This window comes from Podarcis vaucheri, assembly GCF_965113315.1.
Source record: "Podarcis vaucheri genome assembly, chromosome: 3".
Classification (NCBI taxonomy): domain Eukaryota; kingdom Metazoa; phylum Chordata; class Lepidosauria; order Squamata; family Lacertidae; genus Podarcis; species Podarcis vaucheri.
Genome location: NC_138761.1, coordinates 56,952,245 through 56,977,773, shown reverse-complemented (window position 1 = coordinate 56,977,773; position 25,529 = coordinate 56,952,245). Strand labels below are relative to the sequence as shown.

Genomic DNA, 25,529 nt, shown 5'->3' with positions numbered 1-25,529 from the left:
CCTGCCCATCTGGCTGGGTTTCCCCAGCTACTCTGAGCAGCTCCCAACAGAATGTTAATAATAATAACAAAGCGATAAATTGTCAAATGTTAAAAACTTCCCTAACCAAGGCTGCCTTCAGATGTCTTCTAAAAGTCAGATAGTTGTTTATTTCCTTGACATCTGATGGGAGGGCATTCCACAGGGCAGGGCAGGTGCCACTATCGAGAAGGCCCTCTGCCTGGTTCCCCGTAGCTTCACTTCTCATGATGAGGGAACCACCAGAAGGCCCTGGGAGCTGGACCTCAGGCTGGACCCTTCATGAGGGTTTCCAGTCAGTGAGCTAATTTTATGCATACCAGGCTACCAGAAACAAATGAAGCTGCTGTACACTGAGTTACAGCAACAGTCCATCTAGTACAGTACTGCCAACACTGAGGGGCAGCAAATCTGAAGCGTTTCAGACCAGGAATATTTCCCAGCCCTATCTGGAAAAGCTGTGTTTCTAATCTGGTGCCTTTGCGTACAAAGATGGCGGTTTAGAACTTGGCTGTGGCCTTTCTCCATTATGATCTTCTCAGACTCAGCTCTGTCCCTCCCAGTGGCATAGTGTGGGTGGGGCCACAGGGGCTGTTGCCCTGGGCACAAAATTCTCAGGGGCGCAAAATTACAAAAGAAAAAAGAAAGAAAGCAGTAAATAAAAAATAGTGTGCCCTCCCCATCACAGAGATAACCTCCCAATGTTCATGTGGGTGGACTGAGGCGTGGATTTGGGTGACATCTAGTTGCTAGGGCACCCTCTGCATGGGCTTTAGAAAGATACCTCCTCCTGACCAATCCCCCATCTTGTTCTCCACTGTGCTCAACACTCATGGGGTGCCACGGCTGCCACTTGGGTAGATCGCTGAGCTATTGCTCCTTCATTCCCACACTTGCTTTAACCATAGGTATTCTCCTCAAAAGATTTAATTCAAAGTTGCATCGGCAGGCATTCCGTGTGCATGTTCCTTTATTTTCATCTTTAAACCTTGGCTGTCCCATCATTCTAGAAGGAGATCCGGGGATTCAAATGAAGCTTAGCCCAACAAGCTGCCGTTCTTTAATTACTGACTTGGGCAGGCATATGGGTGTAGAATTTGCTGAATGGAGCAGGACTTAAGTAAACATGCTTACGATCAGGTTGTCAATGGGCCTAAGCCCAATCAGATGGTGACCAGTCAGATGCTGGCAAAAGACAAGGATGGAGGGTTGCTCTGCTTTTGTCACCAACTGTTCTTGCTGGTGCTTCTTGTGTAGCTCTCTCTTGCTACCTCTTTGCTTCTTGTTCACATCTGAATGCTGATGTGGCTTCTCACCGCTGTCCCTGTGACGCTCCATAAAAATAGTCTAGCTCCCTATAAAAGCTTGGAGTTTTGAGGATGGGTGAATTTGCTTTTCCCTTCCTCCTTCTGCACCCTTTTTATTCTGTGTCACATCTTTTTATATTGTATGCCTAGGGCGTTTTTATTTATTTGTAAGCCGCTCTGGGATCTTTTTCCGCTGAAGAGCAAGGTAAATGTGCTGTAAAGAAAGAAAGAAAGAAATGGCAATGTCCACACACAAGAGGTAAGCCTCAGCAAAATTGGAGTGACTCCCTGGTTACAGACGTCCAAATCAAAATTTTGTGTGGACCCTGAGGGGGGAAAACCCAAACAGCTTGATGAGGACTGAGCATGCTCAGTGGCTGGCTGGTCCCACTCCTGTTCTGTAAAACAGCAAGTGTAGATGAAAGAATAATGAATCCCTACACTCTAATCACTGTTAATACTAGTTTATAATAAGTGTGATTTACCTAATTAAAAATGCATTGTGGTCTCTGTGTTACTTATTGTGCTGTAATAATTTATTAGGTACATACCATACATGAATCACATCATTTCCAGAATGGATTTTTTCCCTCTGACAGGTAATTCTCCATCATGTATCATCTTCCAAGAAGCTATGTTATTGACTCCAGAATAAGCTCCCTATTTGCATATAGTTAAATTCCACAGGAAGAAGGATAACTGAATATTGTAGAGCTAAAATCATGCTTCAAAGCAAAGCAATTTAGCAATTTTCATAGAGCAAGGCGTTACCTGAATAGATATTCTTGCACCCTGCCCAATTTGGCTTTCTTAAAAAAAAGAACAACCTCATGTGGTGACAGATACAATTTTAACTACAATCTCTCATGTAATGTGAACGTGTGACAATATTATGGAACAGCTCGTGATATTTAACACTTCAGTTTAAAAACACATAAAAACAAAGCTTCTTCCCTTTCCTCTGCTTTTTTTTCCCCATGATGAAAATTCATCCAATGCTCATTTCAGGTTTTTAAAAAATAAAAGTTGATTTAAATACTGAAGTGAACAATGCCCATTGCAATTTGCTTTCCATGCAGCTGGGCACTAGAAACTGCTTCTAAACTAGAAAATAGAAGGCTGCATTTGACATTTTATTCCCTGGTCCTCATGGCTGACATGCAGCATATATCCAGCCCTACCTTGCGATGTGAATTTTGTGGTATACCACAACAGAGGCAAGAAGCGATTAGTGCCTTTTGGCTAGTGTGATTGTATTGTCAAGAATGTTTGCCCATTTCTGTTAGGGCTTTGAAAGGATGTTAGGTGGGAAGCAACAGTAACCTTTCTGCAAAGATGTCTTTCATTTGGTTCCACAATGGACACTGCTAACAAAAGGAACTCAAGTACACATTGGATTTTGAAGAATCTTCATTCCTGTGGTGCATATTTGAGTAGTAGTGACCTGCTTCCCCCTCTTAAGACAAAAGAATGTACGAGGAGCTATTCAATCTTGAAGAGCATCCTTTCCCCCCAGTGGCTGAACAGATGTCCCCAGGCAAGAGCTCTCCTGCATTGTTTTCTCCATCACCTGGGATTTAAAGATATGTTGCCTTTGAACATATTGCCTGTCATAGAGATGCTGATGGACCCATTCTCCGTGAGTTGGCCTCACCCTTAAAAATAATGAATGATGGAATGAATGAATGAATGATCCAAGCACACTCAGAATTAGAAGAATCTTTATTTGCATCAGTCACTATCCTTAGCAATAAAATAAAATGTACTAAAGATATAGGTAAAAACTTAACTATACAAAATACATTCTGGAGGTTTTCCTCAATAATCAAATAACAGATCTTATTCTAATTGCCCCTGGTAAAAAAAATATGCAGTTTTTGCTGTCACCTGATCACCTTGATCTGCCGGAAGAAAGGGCACAGTAGCAATGGTTGAGTGACCTGGTATGGATAGTTGTAGAGGGGTAATAACCTCACTCCTCAAATCTTTATAAAGAGTGCAAGCCAGAAGCACATGAGCCACTGACTCAATACTGCCATCTCCACATGGACATAACCGTTTTGCTCAAAATAGTTCATCAGCTGTTTATTATTCTGCTGATATGCACACTATTAAAACACACACACACACACACACAATTGGGCCCAACAAAAAACAAGAGGGAGGGAAATGGGTGATCAGATCAAGGGAGAGGTGTCAGGGAAGAGGCTCAGCCCTTTCTCCTTGTGCTGCCCCCAAAACTCCAAAGCTACATTTGTCCTTGAAAGTGGTAATCACAGCAAATAGCAGCTCCTGGAGAGCAGGTTTTCAGTGAGAGGAGAGTATATGCAGAAAGGTTCAATGTGCCATAGGTCCAGATTGGAATAGCCATCCCCTGCTCCACCCCATGACTGCTTTTTGTTAAGAATGAGGAGTGGCAGCCTGGTCCCAACTGCATTTTTTAAATCACTTACTTAGCGTAACTTGCAGTTTGGCTCCAATCTAGTATCCGTCAAGCGTCACCGCATTTTGTGACACCAGATTCTGTAAGTAAATTGTGCAGTTGCATAAGAAGCATTTCAAGAGCAAGATATGCTGTCAGAAATTTGCATTAAAGCATGCCCATAAGAGACGGGTGAGGAGGGCCATGGTCAGTCTGAGAGAATCTCTTCCATCCCCTCCCCAAAGTTATACTACAATACAAGTGTCATAATTATGAGTCTACAGTGTATGTGTGTGTGTGTTTAAAAGTAAACCGGCATTAACTAAGCATTGCACATCTGCTCCTCAACGTAGTCTTTGTTAATTGCCTGATAGACATTATTGAATACATGGGCCATTTGGCTATATTTGAAGGTGAAGAGGCCAGAACACTACAGAGAGGGTTTTCAATTTCATGGCACTGTACCAAGCCTATATGCCTTCAGCTTCCATGTGGGTTTTTAATAATGTGCCACAGCTGATGTCAATATGACATGAAATGATAATTGGTTCCAAATCAGTTCATTTTGATTTATTTCTCATTTTCACAGCATTTTGGCTTGACCTGAAAGAGCAGCTACTGCAGATCATCTTGACTGGCTCGCATTTATTTGAAAAGCTGACCCCTTTTGCCTTCCCAAAATGAGGTGTTTTAAAGACAGGGAACATATAATACTCACTCTAAATGGAATGAAAAGGCTCCGATTTTGTAATGTGGCCTCTATTTCTGACTTGATTCACTCCTCCCAGCTTACAGGATTTCATCTGCCTCTTGCATGTGTATATTTAAAAGTGCATTAGAAACAGGGTGTCAAAATTGTAGAGGATTTCACATCCCCAAATAGCATTATTCTGTCTTGGTGGGAGCAAATACTAGAGTAGAAGCTAAGTAACCTTTTAAGCAAGACCTTTATCCTGATTTCTCATCATGGTTATGCATTTCTGGGGAGTTTTTAAGCTAACTAGTTTTTATTTAGAATCAACCCTTTGAAAGTAATGGACCTAAGTTAGTCCTGTCCATTAACTCCACTCCAAGTTTGGCTAATATTGAATACAACCCAGTACCTGGCGTTCCTTCACATTAGCCAAACTTGAGGTAGAAGTAACCTTTTAAGCACAACCTTTATCCTGAAAGAGCCCCCCCCCCAAATCCACTGATAGAAGCAAACCTCATCCCCATCCAGAAATATTTCTGCCTCAACTAGACACACAACACTGTCCCATCCCCAACTAAAGCCATGCCCTCAATCAAAACAGTGCATTGGCAGGTTTTTAACTATGCCCTCTCAAGGTTTTGTTTTAGATGGAGGCTACAAAATAAAGAAATAGCCTTCTTGCTAAGGAATTCTTTTCCACTCATGACATTAATTCCTATAATGACATTCCTAAAGGAGACATGACTTCAAGTAATTATCTTTCCTAATCTTCCTCTAGATCCCCCTCATCTGGTTACCTGTTTGATCCTTTACTTCCAGATCCTTCTGGGTAGCTTTATCCCCTAACTTTTTACAATATCAGATGCTCTGCTATTCCTCTGAGCATGATTTTACTGAAGACCTTGACTTAATCAGCTCATGGTGTCAGTCTTTAAAATATTCAAGGGGTTCATTCCAAAAGGCAATTTCTTCTGCAGAACTGGCTGCAAATTGTTTCACAGATAGAATGGATTTCTCCATACCTAGCCAAGGGGCCAAAATAGAGTGTTTTATATAGTTGCTTGTAAGGTTTACCTGCTCCCCCCCAAAAAAACAGCCTGAGGAACCTGTGATTTTGAAGGGAAATGTTGTGGGGAGGAGGTGCTTAACCTTTTTTGGTCAATAGCAGTTTTATTCCGCTCAAAATTACCCTTCTCAAATTGAAACTGTGCTCAAGTCTCACCAAATTACATGCGTACTTAAAATATTTCACATGGAAATGGTGCTCAGTACCTGAGCATAGTAGGAAGGAACAGGAACCCCCAGGGAAGTTTGAAAGTTGGGCTACGGAAGATGGCAATCTTAGATATTTCCCATCAAGCCAAGGTATCTGAGACTCAGTTGTCTGACTAGGTGTCTTTACATCTCATATCATGGTGGAAGCAAGAGATATTCCAAAATCATTCAAGATGTAAAATATCACATTTCATAGAAAAGATAAGCACAAGCCATTGTTCCTAATGGCATTCTCGGCTCACCTCCTCAGGCTAAATTCCTTTTGCTTTTATTCCGTGCAGTGTAGCTCAAGACAGGTCAGGAATATTATATTTAAATGAGTGGAAAAGCATTACAGTTTCTTTTCCTGAAAGTCATTTCTTTTCTTTGGCCAAACAACTCTATGCAGCCTCAGCTGGGACAAAAGCAGAGAAATTCTGTGTCAAGTAACCATTTTCTTTGAATGGGGCCATCATTGACATATCTGGGACATAGCTGTTTCAAGGCTATATTTTGATACTATAATGATGTGACCTATGATTCTCCCCAGTAGTAGCCAGCAGAGGCCCTTGAAATGTGACGTCTCTCAGGGCCTCAGCATAGCTGCCCATGGACCTCCTGAATCATCAGCTAGTTCATTCCCAGATAAGGATCTGATGACAGCAAAATGACAGAGAAACCCTTCCCCACCTTCTGCTCTGGCCAATGTAATCCAAGAGGGCTTTGGATGCTGTGGTTGATCCACTAATAATAATAATAATAATAATAATAATAATAATAATAATAATAATAATTTATTTATACCCCACACATCTGGCTGGGTTTCCCCAGCCACTCTGGGTGGCTTATTCTCCTCACCCCATCCCTGTGTTGTTCCTGTCTGGGTGATCAGATTATACCCTTTGTCTGTTTCTGTTTGCTTTTAATCTTTTGTTGATATCATTTATAGATGTTTTCAGTTCCTTTTCATCTTGTTTCTGCTGTGTGACTCTTGAATATGAGGGGCAAGCATTTATGGTTGTGGTAGGAAAAGAAGATGGTGGCACCCGGAAGGGAAAACTGCAAGAAAGACTATGATGAAGACTTTAGACATGTATTTGTGCTCTTTTATTTAAAATTTCCCTTCAAATGTGTGAGGCCACAATCCATCTCTATCCAGCCCACCAAGTTTAAAGCCAGTGAAATCTGTCCTGAATGTATAGTTCCAGAGCAATTGACAACCCATTTTATGTCTATGACTCACCAAGGGTCAATTTATACATCAGTAAATGAACTCGGGGTTTCTTCAAAACACTGTTAAGCATTGAAAGGTTGATTTGGGAGCCCAAGGAAGGTACTGAAGTTGGGGAAGAGGGCAAGGGATCATACTCAACTGAGCCAAAGTGTGCTGAGGGAAGAGATGGTGCATCAAAATGTAGCTTTGGAGGGCAATAATTTATTGCAGCTTGTCTTTAAAATTGACTTTTCGAGGTCTGGGTCAAGACTTGAAATAAAGACAAACGGTTAAATCTTGGTGTGTAGGAGAGTCACTCCCCCCCCTCTGTTTGCACCATTTTCACACCCTCAGGTAGGGGTCAAATACTTTATTGTTGTTATTTCTTAGAGATTGAACTCAGTGAAGACATGGGACAGATGAACATTTTCTAGACTCAGCATTTTGAGAGCATGCCGGTTTCTTCACAAACTTACAGCTCTGTAAACAAGGAAGATTGTTTTTCTTTCTGTTTTCAGAAACCCTGAAGCTGTTTAATTTGTTTACAGGCACCCAAAAAGACCAAAAAAAAAAAAAAAAAGGGTGTGTGTGGAAAACATAAGCATGAACAACTAGGCTTTTTGTGGCTCTTGCATATTGTTTTTGTTTTGAACAAAGGGTTATCATTGTTAATTAAATTTCTATATCGCCCTTTATGAGTGATGGGAGTTGGGGTTCTGCAACATCTGAACGGTATCATTTAGGCTGCCCCTGGCTTTCCACATCTGTGCTTTGAAAAGCAATGACTGGATCACTTAGTTAGCAGTTTTGTTTTCATAATATTAAAATGAATGTATGTGGGAGTCTAGTTTTCTTACACAATGAGTGTAAGAAATAAATTGTATTGTGGCTCAGAGGAAACACAACCGTATTTTTAAATGCCATGTTGAATGTTTATATCAGATAGATATAGATGATAGATAGATGATATAGTCAAACATCTATACTCACACATAGAGCCACCTTCTATAGGCACAAATGGTATCCTTTAAGAGAAATTTGCCATTAGGGATCTGGAACTGCAAATCTTTTATTTCAGGAAAATCAGTCAGACAAATCTATCTGTATGTTTATTTGCCTGTCTATCAAATTCAGTCTTTTATCTAAGTCAGGTCAGGACAGTTTACCTGGGCCAGGTGATTTTTATTTTTGCAACACCTCTGTGAGGTAGATGAGTAAGCCAAGCTTACCAAGTTTCTCATGCTATCTGTTCTTTTGTATTTTTGCTCTAAGCACACTCATCCAAATTATATCATTCCTTGGAGGAACAGGAGCCCTGGGTTATGCGTACAGGTCTCCACTTGCAAGAATGTCTTCATTCCTTGGAATGGGAGCTAAAGTTGTTCAGTTTGAAGCCTACCCAATTCACAATTCCCAAGCCAATAGACAAACCCAAATGCAGCTGTCCTCTGAAATTTGTACTTCTCAGGCAGGTTCATGTGAGAGAAGGCTGTCCTCCTGGCACCCTGATCCCAAGCCATTTAAGGCTTTAAAGACAAGAATCAACCCTTTTAATTGTGCTTGGAGACAGACAGGTAGCTAAGTAGAGTTTCATGACTGACAAGAAGTGTTCCAACAAACCATCTCCATCAATAAGCTAACTGCTGTATTTCGCACCAATTAAAGTTTCTGAGTAGTCTTCAAAGGCAGTCTGACATCAGTAGCGTAGCATGAGTTGTCAGCACCCGGGGCAAGGCAAGTAATTTGCGCCCCCTAACCCGTGGATTTGCGCCCCCTACCCCCCAGATGTTGCGCCCGGTGCGGCCGGCCTCCCCTGCACCCCCCACGCTACGCCACTGTCTGACATACAATCCACACACAATCGTATTATCAGGATAACCTTGGCCAGGTTATCTCTATAACTTAAGTTCATATAAGAGTTCTCTAATAATCAGGCAGCACGTGGAATTATGGACAACAGCTGTCAGTTATTTTGTTTGCTTAAAATATTCCTTAACTACCCTTCATCAAAATATTTCAGGGGGTGCACAAATGTATGAATAAGATTAATTCACCCAACATAGAAATAAAAGCAGCAAATAAGCATAACAAAATACAAAATATAAGCGTAAAAATACCAAAGCAAAAACAGAATTATACAGTAGTACCTCTGGTTACATACGCTTCAGGTTACAGATGCTTCAGGTTACAGACTCCACTAACCCAGAAATAGTGCTTCAGGTTAAGAACTTTGCTTCAGGATGAGAACAGAAATCGGGCTCTGGCGGCACGGCGGCAGCGGGAGGCCCCATTAGCTAAAGTGGTGCTTCAGGTTAAGAACAGTTTCAGTTAAGTATGGACCTCCGGAACAAATTAAGTACTTAACACGAGGTACCACTGTAAATATCATTTACATAAAATGCAAATTGTCATAGCAAAATAGGAAGGTCTTCAGCTGGTACCCAAAATCTCATAATGCTGGTGCCAAGTGGGCCTCCAGAGAAAGTGCATTCCAATTTTGGCGAGCCACCACAGAAAAGTCCCTCTCCTTTGTAGACACATAGCATACCTCTGCTAAAGAGGATGCCTGGAACAGGGTCCATCCATTTACTCCATTCTTTGGGAAATAATTATACTCTCAAATTAAAATTGCTCAGTGTGGTGATGTATGCATTGGTTGCATGATCTTTGATTTCACTGCGTATTGGCTGTAGTCTATAAAAGTGCCCAGGGTTGGTCTTTTTTGTGCAATAGTAAATCTAACTCACCAGGAAAAGAAGAGAAAAATGCATGCATAAAGTGATAAGGCTTTAGACTTGTTTTGTTCTGAACCATCTCTGCAACAACTGGAGCTGCCTGTTGTCCTCTGGAAATTGTTAGTTGTAATTCTTTCTTTTTACGCAATGCAACCTTTTACGCAGGTCCTTCTGTGTAGTGTATGTATATGAACTGTCAAGATATCCTCGGAGATTTCTGATTGTTGTTCCTCCATGCCCCTTTCCTCTGGTCTAACTTTAGACACAGAAGCAAATGAAAAGGGGCTTGCCCGTGATTGTGCTTCACCTCCTCTTTCCTTTCTTGGCACAATCCTGATTTGTCATTATTTCCAGGTCCTCTTGTTTTCACAGCAAGCAGCGGGGGGCAAGACTCCCTAACGATAACAAAGACCCACTGCCGTGGTAGCGATACCTGTTGTAATCACCGGAATGCGGGCTTTTCAATTTTCGCTGTTTGCGTTGGATCAGGTAGCTGTGAGCTAATGCAACAGAAGGTCACCAGATGAAGGGCTGATAAGAGAGAGTGACTATTCTACTTAACATGCATGGAGGGTTATGCTTTTCAGCCGTCCTAGAGCTAATCTTTCAAGTTGTCCTTTTTTGACTTTCTCAGTTTAATCAGTTTAATCTCATCTTCCCTCTTTTTCTGATTACAAGGATTTTCTGTAGAAATCTTGCCTTCACAATAAAGACCGTGCAGCAATTTATTCTTCTATTGATCCTAACATCGCTTTCCTTTCCAGTGCATTGAGAGGGAAGAGGAGAAGGGTGAGACCCCCCTCCAATGCCACTTTTCTGAAACTGTGTGTAAGGGAAACTGCACTGGTGAGCCGGGAGGTGCAGGGGCTCATTGTGGTGGCCCCTGTAGCCATGACCCCAAGGAGAGTTCAAAAATACAGGTAGCAATGTTAATCCATTGTATATACCAGCTGTGGTTAACCTGGTAACCACCAGATGTTTTGGACCACATGTGCTGTTTGGTGCTGTTGAAACTTGTAGGCTGATATAGATATACTTACAAAGAACAGCAGTACAAGCACAATAACCACAAAGCTATAATTCGCAGCACCCCTAAACTACAGTTCCTATGATTCTTGTGGGGGAGGGTGCTTTGCATGTACAGCTTTAAGACTACAAATTTAAAAAGTAGGAAGAAAAGTGCTCCCCCTCCAGCCCCTACAAAGGATCTTCTGGCTTTTTAAAAAAAAATAATGCACTAGCATTTCACAAAACTATTTCTGTTCTTTCAGATGGAATCTTTGGTTCACTCGGATTTATGTTGTTCATGACACCATGATGGAGTTAATCCAGGAGAACAGTCGATTCAATTTCTTCCTCTGGCTCAACTGATAACTACTGTTGGGGGCTTGGATGTCAAACACAGACTGTAAATGCACTTGGGGACAAGCTACATGTTACAGTCAATCACATACGAGAAGAAGACCCCTGGTTCTGCTGAAAAACAATGACAGAAAGGGGCAATTGGAAGCTGAAAAAAGAGGGGAAGGGGGCATGATGCTCCCCCCACTGCAATTCCCCTGCCCCACAGCTAGTCCGCTTCACCCACCCACTGCCAGATTCCAGTACAATAGTTTGAGACAGCCTCTCCTATACAATTTATTTAATGGAGCTGGTATACGTCTTCATTAAAATATCTACGCACATCCTCTGCATGCATACATGTGTGGGCGATTTGCGAAAACTGGTGTTTTAGCACTTACTGTATTAGCAAATTTATCAAAGCTTGCAGTTTAAAATTCTATACTAAATCCGTACTCTTTTTTTCACCTATATGCAGTTCCTGTAAAATAAAATCTAATTTTGTTCTGAGTGCTGTGCTTCTATAAGCCAGACTGATCAGATTTTAGCAGCATGAGAAAGGGCTGCAGGGATTCAGGGTGGGTGGGGAACTGCTCCACTTGAAGTTCCTGCTTCCGTACAACTATGAAAGGCACAGGAGCTTTGTACTTCTATGTATCCAAAGAAGCTTTGTACTTCTTTGTATTTCTCGCATTTCCCAGAAATGTTACTTCAAGTCTCAGGTTCAAAAACAGACAAATTTGGATTTACAGTACAATCCTAAGCATATATACTTAGAAGTACCAGTGCGTTCAGTGAGACTTACTGCCTAGTGTTTGCAACAGACTTATAATGCAATCATACACGTATCTCCCGAAAAGTAACTTTTTATTAGGACCCCTGTACCTACGGGACCACCTCTCCTGGTATGCCCCGCAGAGGACCTTAAGGCAGGGGCGCCGACTTATAAAAAATATTGGGGGAGCCCGCGAAAGCTCATGAATAATAAATAAGCTCATGAATATGCAGATAAAGTGGTGCCGCCTCCTCGTGAGCGAATAGGGGAGAGCGTACTGCGCCTATTAATCAGCTCCGAAGGAAATTGGGTGGAGCTTTTGCTCGGGAGGGAGGGCAGGAGGCATGCAGCCCGACCCTGTGCATTTTGGGCTGGGGGAGGGGCGGCGGTGGTGCTCTGCTGGAGGGGCGCCCGAGATTATTGGGGGGGCGGAGCCCCCCCAAACGAATTTTTGAGGGGGCTCGGGCCCCCTCAGGCCCCATGGAGTCGGCGCCATAAATAACAACACTTTGGAAGTCCCGAGCCCCAAGGAGGTTAGATTGGCCTCAACCAGGGCCAGGGCCTTTTCAGCTCTGACCCTGGCCTGGTGGAACGCTCTGTCACAAGAGACTAGGGCCCTGCAGGACTTGACATCTTTCCACAGGGCCTGCAAGACAGAGCTATTCCGCCTGGCCTTTGGGCTGGACTCAGTCTACCCCCCCCCCATTTATTTATTTTTTGATGGAACCCCTTATATAGAATTTTGTATATAAATTTTCTCTTGGCTCTTTTTGCTGGCCTGTAGACCAGCATGGATAGTTGGCCCCGGTGAATATTTGACGTTTTCTCCCCTTATGGCTTTGATTTATAGGCTACCACTAAAACGAGGCTGCATTTTAAGCTGCATTTTAAACTGTATTCTAACTTATATTTTAATCAACTGTTTGTTTGTTGTTTGCTTTTGTTTTTAATGTTTTTACTGTATTTATATTTGATGTTAGCCGCCCTGAGCCCGGTCTTGGCTGGGGAGGGCGGGGTATAAATAACAAAGTTGTTGTTGTTGTTGTTGTTGTTGAATCTAAGGGGGTTTACTTCCAGGTAAGTTGATGTAGGACTGTGCCTTTGATTACTTGTTAATTATAATACTTGTTTATAGTTGGCTTCAGTTACATTGCCAATGTATATTGAAAGTGATTAAAGAGTATAGGTTTTTTTGTTTGTTTGGAGCTTGGTTCAGTTTTAGCGTATACAGGAGCTGATTCAGTTTTGCGTTATGTAGTTTTCAGAAAGAGGCTCATTTGCAAATCTTAATGCCATTGTGTTGTTAATCAAAGTACGTACTCACTTAATGGATTTCTTTGTGGCGAAAAGCAAGCTGACTTTATTGTGAAATTTATTGTGATGAATGGGTTTTGTGAATGCTTCCAACACTTGTTGTGATCATGACTCCCCCATATGCCATTTTCCAAAGGGCAAGATGAAACACAGTCTGATACATAGTGCTAATATAATTTTATATTCCCATTTAAGAGAGGTGGGGCTGATGATAAGTGAGAGAATGGCCTGATGTTATGCAGTCTAAGCTGTGATTTGTGCCAGGGACTTCTACACTTTGGTCTCTTAACCACCATGTCACATGCTCCTCTCATGTAATCACGTTACAATTCCCAGGAAATGTCACCATCATAAGGACTTTCTGCAGGTGAAAAAACGTTTTGTGAATTTCCCTTTCCTTCAGACAGCAAAGGAAGCATTCTTACACATAAGGATCCACCTGCTCGCAAACTTGTTGACAAATACTTGCACAGGTTTAACCATTTGGAATGATAAGGGTTCATCACCCTCATTATTTCCTTATCCTCTTAGCATAAGAGAAAAAAACCCCAATGCTGTGGGAAGTTTCCAACAACACAATGTTTTGTACCCGAAGATTGGTATTTATGAGAAGATAGATTAAGCATATGCTCCTCCAAATATTACTGGACTACAGCTCCCAACGTCCCTGACAACTGACTAATGGGAAAGTTCCCCACAACATCTTGAAGCGGCATCTAGAATGTGACAGCTAGACTGGTGACTGGAAGTGGCCACAGACACCATATAACACCGGTCCTGAAAGACCTACATTGGCTCCCAGTATGTTTCCGAGCACAATTCAAAGTGTAGGTGTTGACCTTTAAAGCCCTAAATGGCCTCCACCCAGTATACCAGAAGGAGCATCCTCACCCTCATTGTTCACTGTGGTCTAGCTCCAAGGGCCTTCTGGCGGTTCCCTCACTGCGAGAAGTGAGGTTACAGGGAACCAGGCAGAGGGCCTTGTCGGTAGTGGCGCCTGCCCTGTGGAACGCCCTCCCATCAGATGTCAAGGAAATAAACAACTATCTGACTTTTAGAAGACATCTGAAGGCTGTCCTGTTTAGGGAAGTTTTTTAATGTTTGATGTTTTATCATGGTTTTAATAGTCTGTTGGGAGCTGCCCAGAGTGACTGGGGAAACCCAGCCTGTTGGGCAGGGTATAAATAGTTGTTGTTGTTGTTGTTGTTGTTGTTGTTGTTGTTGTTGTTGTTGTTATTTACTCCCCAATGAGGTTTAAGCTTTCCTTGAAAAGAAAGCTTGGCCAATGGCTAAATTCTGTTCTTACAATGGTCAACCAGATGTTTGTGGGAAGTCTGCAAGCAGAGAGAACTTGCTTTCTTGTTTCTGTCCTGAATCTACCAACATTCAGGTTCATTGGAAGTCCACAAGTTCTAGTGTTATGAAGGAGGGAAAACTTCTTTCTCTCCACTTTCTCTATGCCATGTGTAATTTCATAAACTCCCATCATATCACTTCTTACTCACCTTTTTCCTAAACTAAAAAGTCCCAAACTCTGCAATGCTTCCTCATAAGGGAGCTACTCCATCCCCTTGAAACTTTCTCAGTTCTTCAATATCCTTTTTGAGGTCAGGTGACCAGAACTGATCCCTGATCTAACTCTGATGGCTCTTATTGTCCTCTCCCAGTGTTCAAATGAAGTTTACATCATAGTGTCATTTTCTCTTCCTAAGCTGCTGTCTGGGCGACAGAGCACCTTCCTGAGAATGGCGATTTCTCTACACCAAGATTTTGGAGGTGGCAGATAAGTTCACATCTCTTGCCACTCTGCTATCTGAAGGCCAACCAGACCTCAGGTAATATAGCATATCATTTTAAAAGGAATTAGGTCTGATGATTTGTAAATTATTACCTAAAATTGGTCCTTTTTCCAGAAAACTGGATTACAAATAGCCCAGACTGTAAAATTGCTTGAAAATGAGACTGGCTGGACTTGATTCATTTTTCTCATTAAGGAGAAAATGACTCAGAATATCCTTTGCATGACATGCAGTTGAGAGTCTTGATTTCATGTTCTCATGTTTATCCAGCCTGAAAATCTGTGTATAAAAGGCCCCTTCAATAATATCTGATGTTTACTCAATTACAGCTAAGCAAGGCACAAATTATATGGGCAATGTTACCAGAATACCCCTAGCTGTTCTAATTATATGCTCAGGGATGGATTCGGTACATTAAGTATGCAATAAAGTAGGGTACTAGCCAAAGTAAGAACCCTGCTGCAGCAGACAGTGCAAATGTAATTATTCCTTCTTCACCACTCAGGAAGGCAGTGGCTAGGTTTTCATTAGGGGGAGGTGGGGTTTAAAATACCAGTAGCATCTTAGCTGTTAGTGAGAAGCAAGTGGAACCGACTTTGTGTGAGAGGTGGGGGCAGAGAAATTGCTTTTGTTTGGTACTTTTGAAAATGGAAGGCACATGGAGAGGGAAATTGTCATTGTAAAGCTAGACTTAGCAGTGGCACATGCTTATGGTCATCTGGTTATCTGAACGCTTTGCACAACTTCAAAGTCAGTGAGTCTAAAAATAATCAAGGTGGAGCAGTGAACAAAACAGGAAAACAAAGGGAACATGCAGCTTCAACTTAATCTGAGGCTGCTCTTTCACCAGTGAAGGGAAAGGGAAAGGCAGAACATCAACAACAACAACATCAAACTGTAAAAATTTGAGGAAATTCAAGGAAAGAGATTGGAGTTAATTCATGAAATATCCCTTTTTTGATACAAAATGGGCTTGTGGTATTACAAGTAGATTTATGTTTTAGTTTGGATGCACAAGGAAATGGCATTTATTTATTTATTTATGCTTGATCTGCAACCATTCCCTACAATGATCCACACGAATTCTCCAAAGAAGCCGAAATTGTGATGGCACCAGTTACCTAAGTCATCCAAACCGATTTTGAGGCACAAAAACAGACAACAGCTTCCTGAATAGTAGTTGTGGCTTTAAAAGGCCCTGTGTGATTGCTCAACTATGCAGTGAGCTGGGAGCCAAATATTTCTAATCTGCCTGCTACCATGCCGAAATCCAGAAAAGTACTGTCGGCCTTAAGACTCAACTGATCATACTGCTGGAACCATTCCATAAGCCTGAACGCCTACGCAGGATCCTTTCAAGTGGCTATTGTGGTTAAGTGACAACTTTCAACTGACTATGGTCAATGGGAAAACAATAGTAAATGATCAGTGAATGTCATCCCCTAGAATTCTGATTTTCATGTTCTACATTTGATTTCCTTTTTTATTTTTTTGAGTGACAGTTCTAACTAGGTGCTTGCTAATCTCTTATACCCCTAACAAGACTGTAGAGATGATATTATTAGAACCTGTCAGTCACTCAGCCGTCCACCTTTAAGTCTTTTCTTAAATTAAAAAATACTCATTAAATAACTTCATGTGGTGCAGAAACTGAGTGCAACCTTGTTCTGATTTGACCTTTTATTGCTATAGCAAATGTTTTTATTAAGTTCAGTGTCTTGAATATCACTGCATTTTTGCCATTGGGTAATAATTCTGAGCAAGTACACACTATATTATTTCTACTTTTCTCCTCTTCTCTATATTATGGCATATGATGGTGCTCACATGGACGAGATAACTTGAATACAACCCACTAAAATGTCCATGGTCACAGTAGTACATTTTTTCTGCACTTGCTATTTTGCCCACTAGAAACTGCAGTGATACATCAGATTGCTTGCGATAAAGAAAACTGTACTGTGTGAAGCAGCCCTTAGAGGACTCTGCCAAATGTTTGCCTGTTTTCAATTGGTGTGTGTGTGTGTATGTGTGTGTGTGTGTGTGTGTGTGTGTGTAAACAGAACCTAGGGGATCTGCAGTATTTCCAAGTTTCTATTAATGCTGGGAATATTCACCCTTTTCATGCCTGCTCATGGCTTTAGTTCCATTTTTTCCTTCTTGGTTACAGCATCTTTTCTTGTCTCCGAAAATTTTTCCACATCACTTGGGAAGACAGGCAAACTAATACCAGTGTACTGGAAGAAGCAAAGATCACCAGTGTGATTCTTCAACATCAACTGCGTTGGACTGCTCATGTTGTGCAGATGACTGATTATCATCTTCCAAAGCAGCTACTCTATTCCGAACTTAAAAATGGAAAGTGTAATGCTGATGGTCAACAAAAGAGGTTTATAGACTGCCTCAAGGCAAATTTTAAAAAATGTAGTATAAACACCGACAATTGGGAAACACTGGCCTGCAAGTGCTCCAGTTGGAGAACAGCCTTTACCAAAGGTGTCATGGGCTTTGAAGACACTTCAACTCAGGATGCAAAAGAGAAACGTGCTAAGATGAAGGCAAGTTTGGCAAATCCACACTGTGATCAACTCCTGCCCTGAAACTAATGTCCCCACTGTGGAAGGACGTGTGGATCCAGAATTGGCCTCCCCAGTCACTTATGGATTCATTGTTAAAACCGTGTTTATGGAAGACAATCTTACTCGGCTACGAGTGATTGCCGAAGAAGTGATTATGTCATGATGGCATGTAGCCCCTTAGATGTCACTGAGGGCTATGTATGATCACATCAATGACCCTAGCCATTCAGGAATATGAGAGCCAACCCCCCCATTAAGTACAATGCTTCCTTAATCGGTGAAAGGGAGGTGCTGTTGTAAATTGTGAAAATTCCCCACTTGGCATTTATAATGACGCACCAAATTGCAACTTCACACCACCATAAGACCTCCTTTCTTGATACGTGTCTCATAATCCCACCTGAGGTTGCTACTGCAGGATATTACAGGGTGTGGTTTTTTTTAAAAAAAAGTTATAATAACTTATTATTATTATTATTATTATTATTGAGGTTTGGGACAGAGACAATCAGCCAAATAGATGCACAACACAACTTATAAAATGATGGGTTCCTCCCTCCTCCACTAACTTCTGGCCTGCTGTCAAGCATGAATGATTCCTTCAAGCACACAACAGCAGAAAGCAGGAAAGGCGCATAAATCTTTGAAATGCTCACTAATACTTTTAGCTCCTTTATCCACACTGAGAAGGAGAGTTTTATGCAAGACACTTGGTTGCTCTGGAAACATTTCACAACCCTTCTGGCGAATTCACACAGCAAAGTGTGGACATAATATGCCTCAGTGGCTTTTACCATCCTCCGAAGCAGCAGCGAGGGCTAGGGGAATATTACCTCAAGTCATTCTCACTTGTTCTCGTGCAAACTGTCTCAGAGGATAAGCAGCCCAAAGACAGGCATTATATATTTTTTCTTTATTAGAGCAATTGAATGTCGTCGCAAGGCTTTTGTTTTGTTTTGTTTTTCCTAAGGAAAGCCTGTGCTTTTATCTCCACAGCGCAGAGATAGGAAAGGCTTTAAATAATGCATTCTTATACCAATTTAATGTGCAGGAGGAAAGTGTCAGGAATGGCTGGCCAGGGAGGAGAATGAAAAGTGGAACTCAAATGTCACACCTGAAATTGGTTGTGAAATGGTCCAGGGCTGCAAAAGCAGGAAATGCAGCTGGGGAAGTAAACATTCCCCAGTCATGTTTACCCAACCAGTAGCTGGAGGCAGGCAGTCGCTTTACCCCTGAGACTTGAAGGCAGTTTGAGAGAAGGATTGTAGGGAAGTTCAGACTATGTGCTCATTTTGCTGATATCTCAGATAAGCAGGTTTTTCAGGTTTCTGTATTATCTGAAAAACCTGTTTGACCAGAGGCAACAGACAGATAAATGAAACGTGTATATACAGCAGGGGGAGCCAGTGTGGTGCCTTCTAGAAGTTGTTCAGTTCCAACTTGCAGGCATGGTTAATGATCAGGAAAGGTAAGAATTGTAGGCAGTGATGGAGAAATTCAGTTCACATTTGAAGGTGAGCCTACCTGAAACAATAGGCAACCCAAAACAGAGCCAGCCTTTGAAATTTGCGCTTCTCCAAGTCTTGTAGTTCTCAAGCCCAGTAATGGCGACAAAAATGCATATAATTGGGTACATTGCATATATGAGTGAAAATAGAATACAGCAATTCATCATATTAGGGAAAATTGCTTTACAAAAATATATACAAAATGCTGATGAATTTTAATATTTTTGAAAAAAATTAAAAATTGCAAACGGATGTGGAAATGTAGAATACTAAACTTAAGACTGGAAATTGCGGGAAATCAAAATGGACACTTTTGTCCATCCCTAATTAGAGGTCACCACATTGTCTACTCTGGTGTACACCATGGAAAGTGATAACCTCTCTCAAGTCACTTCCAGCTCTCTCTTTGATCTCTACCAAATAGAGATAAGAAACCTTCTAGAGTGCAGAGAAGCCAATCAGCCCAAAGAACGAGACCTCTGCACCTATTTGAATTTTCCCAAGAAACTAACCATCCTAGATATTTGGCATTTCTTCTCCAAGAATCCTTGGGGTCTTCACTTTAAACAACTCCAAAGACAAATCAATGTAAATGAAATGTTCAGCACTGTTGCAGAACATCCTCTTGTTTGCTACTTCATATTTACTCTTATTGTATTTTGTGTTTTTAAGCTGCTTTAAATCTATTTTGTGAAGAAAAGCAGGATGGATACTTTAAGTACTGTAACTACAAATTGGCTGATCCTAAAATGTGAAGATATCTACTGCCCTCCTCCCACACAAACTGCCTGTGCTTGTCGTCTGTCACAAATGAGGCTTCCAGAGGCTGATTCACTTGCCCACTCACTGCTTGTAAACAGCCCACCCATACCTTTACCATGGCATGCTGGCGGGACATGTGACTACTGTGGGTGGTACATTGTGTTCAGGATACATCAGATTTGAGCCTGCCACTTGAACCACCCAGGATGTCCAATTTGGCCCTAGGAGGCCTGTCGCAGGGTGACCGCCTAATTCCAATATTTCAAGCACTCAAAGAGGCACAGTTTTCTAAGGCTTCAGGGTTTAAGCAGCCAAAAGTTTCTTTAGAAATAACTCTGAAAGAGTTTTCCATTTCCCTCACTTCGGTTGCCCCAACACCTTTATGTTAATACATGCAATTCCCCATTCACATTCCCTTTCCTGACTCCAGTTCAGTTGAGAAAGCAATACCCCGATGGAGTATGAATTTGCTGCTGCACTCAAAGTAGGCCTTGAACTCTGTTTCTTAGTTCAAAGAGCAGAATCCTACCATCACCATGCGGTGGCACTTTTAAATGGCCAGATATAATTGGGTTCAGTGGAGTTCAAAGCTGTTCTCCAGCTTTCCACATATCAAAGCCCATTGATTCTACAGCGGCAGAAGTGCATTGAAATGCAGGCAGAGTGTGATAAGAAACTTATGAGCAGAGCAACTTTGGATCAGACGTGTTTCGGTTCCTGTATATTGTACGCATCTTGGTTTGGGTGTGGTTCCCTGGAGGGTAACTGATCCTCTCTTTTAATTGCTGCAAAAACATAAATAAAATAAAATAAAATAAAATAAAAATACACCATCACATCCCACCTCCCCCATGTTCTTTCATAGCAGATACTTTTGGAACACATTTACATTTTTTTCTCTCTCCTTAAATGTCAAGGCTTTCTCCAGAGATTGCTCATTCATTCTATTTATTTTCTTGGACATGGTTTTATAAACCTTCCCCGAAGAGCTCGCGGCTATTAACTTTGCCGAACAGTCGCTCAAGTGAGAGTTAAAGGCAAATGGTCTAACAGAAAGTAATGGGCTGAAGCACGTTCAGGGTATTCATCTGCTCCCAGTCTCATTTCAATAATTCTTTCCCAAGCATTGAATTGGGGGGGGGGGGGAGAGAGAGATAAAGAAATACCGGTTGATGTTCTGACTGTGAGACATGGATTCTGTCATTAATACATGTGCTGAGCCTTTAGAGTGGATCCACCTCTGTCTATAACAGTGCCTTGGAGAGAGCATCTCATGACAGGAGTTAGCCGTTTACGTAGCATAGTATAACCTTGCTGTGACCCTCCTTTGGAGCACTCGTCTCCCATGATGTAAGATAGGGGTGGGTAACTTCAGGCTCAGGGGCTCCGGAGATTCCTGAAGCCACACCCCCTGCTCCACTCCTTTCTCAAGTGCTTTCAACTGGCTTGAATTTGTCCCCGACAGTGCACCTCGCATATGTGCTGAAGAGATGGCACGGTTGGGCGGTTGTAGACACCTCAAATGCATAAGGCAGGGGTAGGGCCTGGAGACCAAATGCTGCTTTCAAGGTCTCTCTGTCTAGCCCCCCAGACTGCCCTGAGGCTACACCCCCCTCCCCAAGCCCCCCTCCTAGCCATCTCTATTCTCTACCTCCCCTGAGAGATTTTGTCTAGGTAGAATTGTGTCCTCTTTTGCCTGAATGGAGGTGTGTGAGAGAGCAGAAGTTTCTTGTTGGCAGTGTTGAGATGTAACTCAGCTTGCCATGTAGTGGGACATACCTGCATGGGAAGGGTTGATAGAAAGGAAACTCTAGCCTTCCCTTCTTGTGTTGACCAATAGAGTTGCTGACCTCATTTCGTACTTCCTTCTTCCTCATTCTTACCTAAGGAGAGGCAATGTCTTTGTGTCTCCTGCTGGGATTAAAGAGCATCTCTTCCTTAGATTAAAGAGCATCTTTGCCTCTCCTCCTTAATTAGAACAAGGATCTTTTCTGTCAAACACCTATTTCCTGCAAAAATGACGGCTTTCTTATTTTCCTAAACTCAGAGTCTCCATGTGATTATATCCAGGGAAAAGTGTGTTCCTTGAAAAAGGGACTCGTCTTCTGTGAGAATGCTAACTTAAATGACATTTGCATAGTTAGAGTGCAGGCAGCTGTAAGAGCTTTAGCCATTGCTCTGCCCACTTCTGTCTCTGGCTATGCCCACATTTGCCTCTAGCCATGCCCAACGTCAGCATGCAGGCCCCGAAAGCTTGTTAATGAGAGGCTGTGGCCCTGCTGCAAGGACTGGGAACAACCAGTGCCGGATTTACGTATAAGCTGAACAAGCTATAGCCTAGGGCCCCACTCTCTTGGGGGGCCCCCAAAAAATTAAAGGGGAAAAAACGATGTACATTTCCAAAATATAAGATAAAAAACAAATAAAATAAAGCCTACATACATCAACAGTTTTTTGTGTTGTGTAGTCTCCTATGATGTAAGTAATGGGCCCCGCCTGCTAGCCTGCTCCCAAAAATATCATTGGATTGCTCATTTCTGTATCAGTTACTTTGATAAAATACATAATTTGTTATGTGCAAATGGCTTTAGATACCTATTAGGTCCATACATTACCATATAGCATATATTCAACACAAAAAACCGTGACAATTTGTTGTTGACAAAGGACAGCTGGACATATAAAGGGCCCCATTACCTTCAGTAGCTTGGGGACTCATCAAACCTAAATCCGGCCCTGGGAACAACTTTGGTGGTTTAGCATGGCAGAACAGATCAAAGGTGTGTGGTTAAAAATAAGATTGCTAGGGGCTTGGCCTGGAAGCAATGCAGACAAATTCATTTTAGAAATTGATTTGGCAGCATAGGATCCCTGAAGCTAAATTATATAGAAGCGGTGTAGCAGAGTGGACGAGAATCTGCTTTGCATTCAGAAGGTCCCAAATCCAATCCACAGCATCTCCGGGTAGAGACTAGGAGAGACCCTGTCAGAAACCCTTTATATCTGCTGCCAGCCAGTGTACGCACTGCAAGCCATGTGGTCTCATGTGGTCTCATGTCAGGCAGATTCTTATCCTGTTCTTATCCTGCTATGTATAAGAAGTTTCATTCTTCTTTGTAAGTCACCTTGGAAGGGTTTTGCCCTGAAATGTGGGCTAATAGATAGATAGATAGATAGATAGATAGATAGATAGATAGATAATGCCAATGTTCCTGGAAGTATCCGCCACCCTCACTATAATAAAACTTCAGACTCTTCTTCTTTGGAGATCACTCGTAGCATTGTCTTCCACGAACACAGTCTGAACAGTGAGGCCGTAAGTGACTGTGGAGGCCAATTCTGGATCCACACGTCCTTCCACAGTGGGGACATAGGTTTCTGGGCAGGAGTTAATCACAGTGAGGGTTTGCCAAATGTGCCTTCCTCTTAACATGTTTCTCACTTTCATCCTGAGTTCAAGTGTCTTCAAAGCCAATGACACCCTTTGGTAAAGGCTGTTTTCCAATTGGAGCGCTCACAGGCCAGTGTTTCCCAGTTGCCAGTGTTTATACTACATTTTTTAAAGATTTGCCTTGAGAAAGTCTTTACCCCTCTTTTGTTGACCACCAGCATTACACTTTCCATTTTTAAGTTTGCAATAGAGTAGTTGCTTTGGAAGATAATAAAACGGAATGCCTACTTCAAAATCACTGTAGTATAACGAACAGAATGCGCGGGAGAAAGACTGAATTCCCGTTCATTTGATAAACACACTTGACTCCTATTAAGAAGCCATTTAAGTGAATACACATTGTATGTGGGTGGGTACTCTTTTATATATAAACTTGCTGAAATAACTTAGATTTCTATTTTGAACAGTAGTTTCTAAAAAGCATATTGTTCCTACCCCTTTGAAAAGAACTTTTTTAAAAGCTAAGAAAATTAACTGGCACTCTTGTAATGAATAACATCAAGCTGTACATTTAGGATTTAAAATAATAATAATACTGTATTGGATTCAGAGAGACCAACGGGTCCTTTGTAGTCCATTGTGAAAACAATGATATTCCACTGAAAGGAAATTAATGTAGCTAAGTAATTTTTAAAGCCTAGCCATTTACTCCCTATTAAATTCTTTTTTGTGTGCCCCAATGAAGCCTATTAGATTACTAGCTATACCTATTTTGATCATTTCAGCCCATGCATATTTCTCTCTTTCCAGCCCCTAACCATTTTGACAGTCCATTTGAATGGATGGACTAGTCTAGTTTGGTCCATATCACTTTTGCATATGTTCATTTATATAGTCATTCCTCCTGTGTCTGGTTTAATCTGAGATTATTATTATTTTTAAAAAAGTATTCAAACAATTTGTATTTAAACACAATTAAATACTATTTTGAACAAACTTTTAAACAAAACATACCTTTCTAAATCAATTCTTTCTCAGAATATGCCATTCTAAATACCTTATTGTAAAACTTGTATTTTTAAAATGCATTATGAAAATATGGAGTAATGCAAAATCCAAAGGATGATTACACTCAGGCCCACACATTAGTTTGGGAGGAGCAGATCTGGTCAGTTCACAAACAGGGGATTCCCCCAGCATCCTTACTCATTATGCAGCCTGACTTCCAGTCTCAGCTTCCCACTTTGCAACTAAAAAAAGCCCTATATAATCAGACATATTCTTTAGCCTGTTGCAAATTGCTCCTCTCACCAATGCGTGAGTGATTACAGTAACATAGGTATGTCAACTCCCATCAAGACTTTCTATGCCCACTGACTGATAGCGACAAACATGTGATATGCCTGGGTATATTCTTGTATCATAGAAAAGAAGTCCTGATGCATGCAGGATCCAGAGGGATAAAGAACTAAACCATTTGCTTCAGCCATTTTTCTTCAGAACCTTCAGAGGGAAAGCAGGTATTTATTACAGCCAGGACTGAGCTGACACTAATTCACCACCACCCCTTTTAAATCATTTTCTTTTAGGTGATTTGACACACACCTTGCAAAAGTGTTCAGATATTTATTTAACTTGCCCTCCGTGAGATAGCAACGTCTGATTGGCTGTGATTTCTAGCGTCTGATGAGTCATGGTATGACAGATGTAGTGTCATGGTGACATCATCTTGATCTCTATAGAGTAATTTGAGAGAGAGGAATTGCCCATGTGACTGACTGAAACAGGAGGAAGAAAAAGAAGCTGGGTGGTTCTGAAATAGTGCTAAAGAACCATTCCAGGAGATGGAATATCAATGAAGAAACAGTAAACTATATCAGCTATCAGGATGGTAGATATTTGCACAAGTTAAGCATTTTCCAGGTGTGAGAATCCCCTATTATTATTATTATTATTATTATTATTATTACCCCACCCACCTGGCTGTGTTTCCCCAGCCACTCTGGGCGGCTCCCAACAGAATATTAAAAACACAATTAAACATCAAAGATTGAAAACTTCCCTAATCGCTAGTTAATCAATAAATATTTGTAGCCCCTATATTAGTGGTTTCCAAACTCCCACCCCCCATGGACTACTTGGAAAATTCTGAGGGGTGGGTCTTGGCAGACCACTTAATGATTTTTCTGGCTATTGTAGCAATTGTACTTCGCTATGCTAGACACTGTCTGGTTTTATAAATGTTTAATTTATGATTTTCCAATATACAAACATTTGTTGCACACACTGGTTTCCAAAGTACTTATACATTACATTTTTGACAACAAAAAGAGTCCATTAACTCTTCTCTCCCCTCCCCCTAGAAAGTGTCGGGTAAACAAAGCTAAGCAGTTTATTTGTTTGTATTTTGTTTTTAT

The 25,529-nt window shown here is 41.5% G+C and overlaps 2 long non-coding RNA genes across 2 annotated transcripts in view; one reads left to right on the top strand and one right to left on the bottom strand.

Annotated features, from left to right (window-relative positions):
- The window catches only part of LOC309528145, a 219,515-nt gene extending 205,362 nt beyond the window's left edge, over positions 1-14,153 (bottom strand). The window contains exon 1 of the long non-coding RNA XR_014217568.1: positions 13,978-14,153. This is a non-coding gene — a long non-coding RNA (uncharacterized lncRNA). The remainder of the gene's footprint in view (positions 1-13,977) is intronic.
- On the top strand, positions 12,453-24,700 carry LOC309528148. The gene is made up of 3 exons (XR_014217570.1): positions 12,453-12,836; positions 14,786-14,908; positions 24,539-24,700. It is a non-coding gene; the product is annotated as an uncharacterized lncRNA (long non-coding RNA).
- The last annotated feature ends 829 nt before the right edge of the window (positions 24,701-25,529 follow it).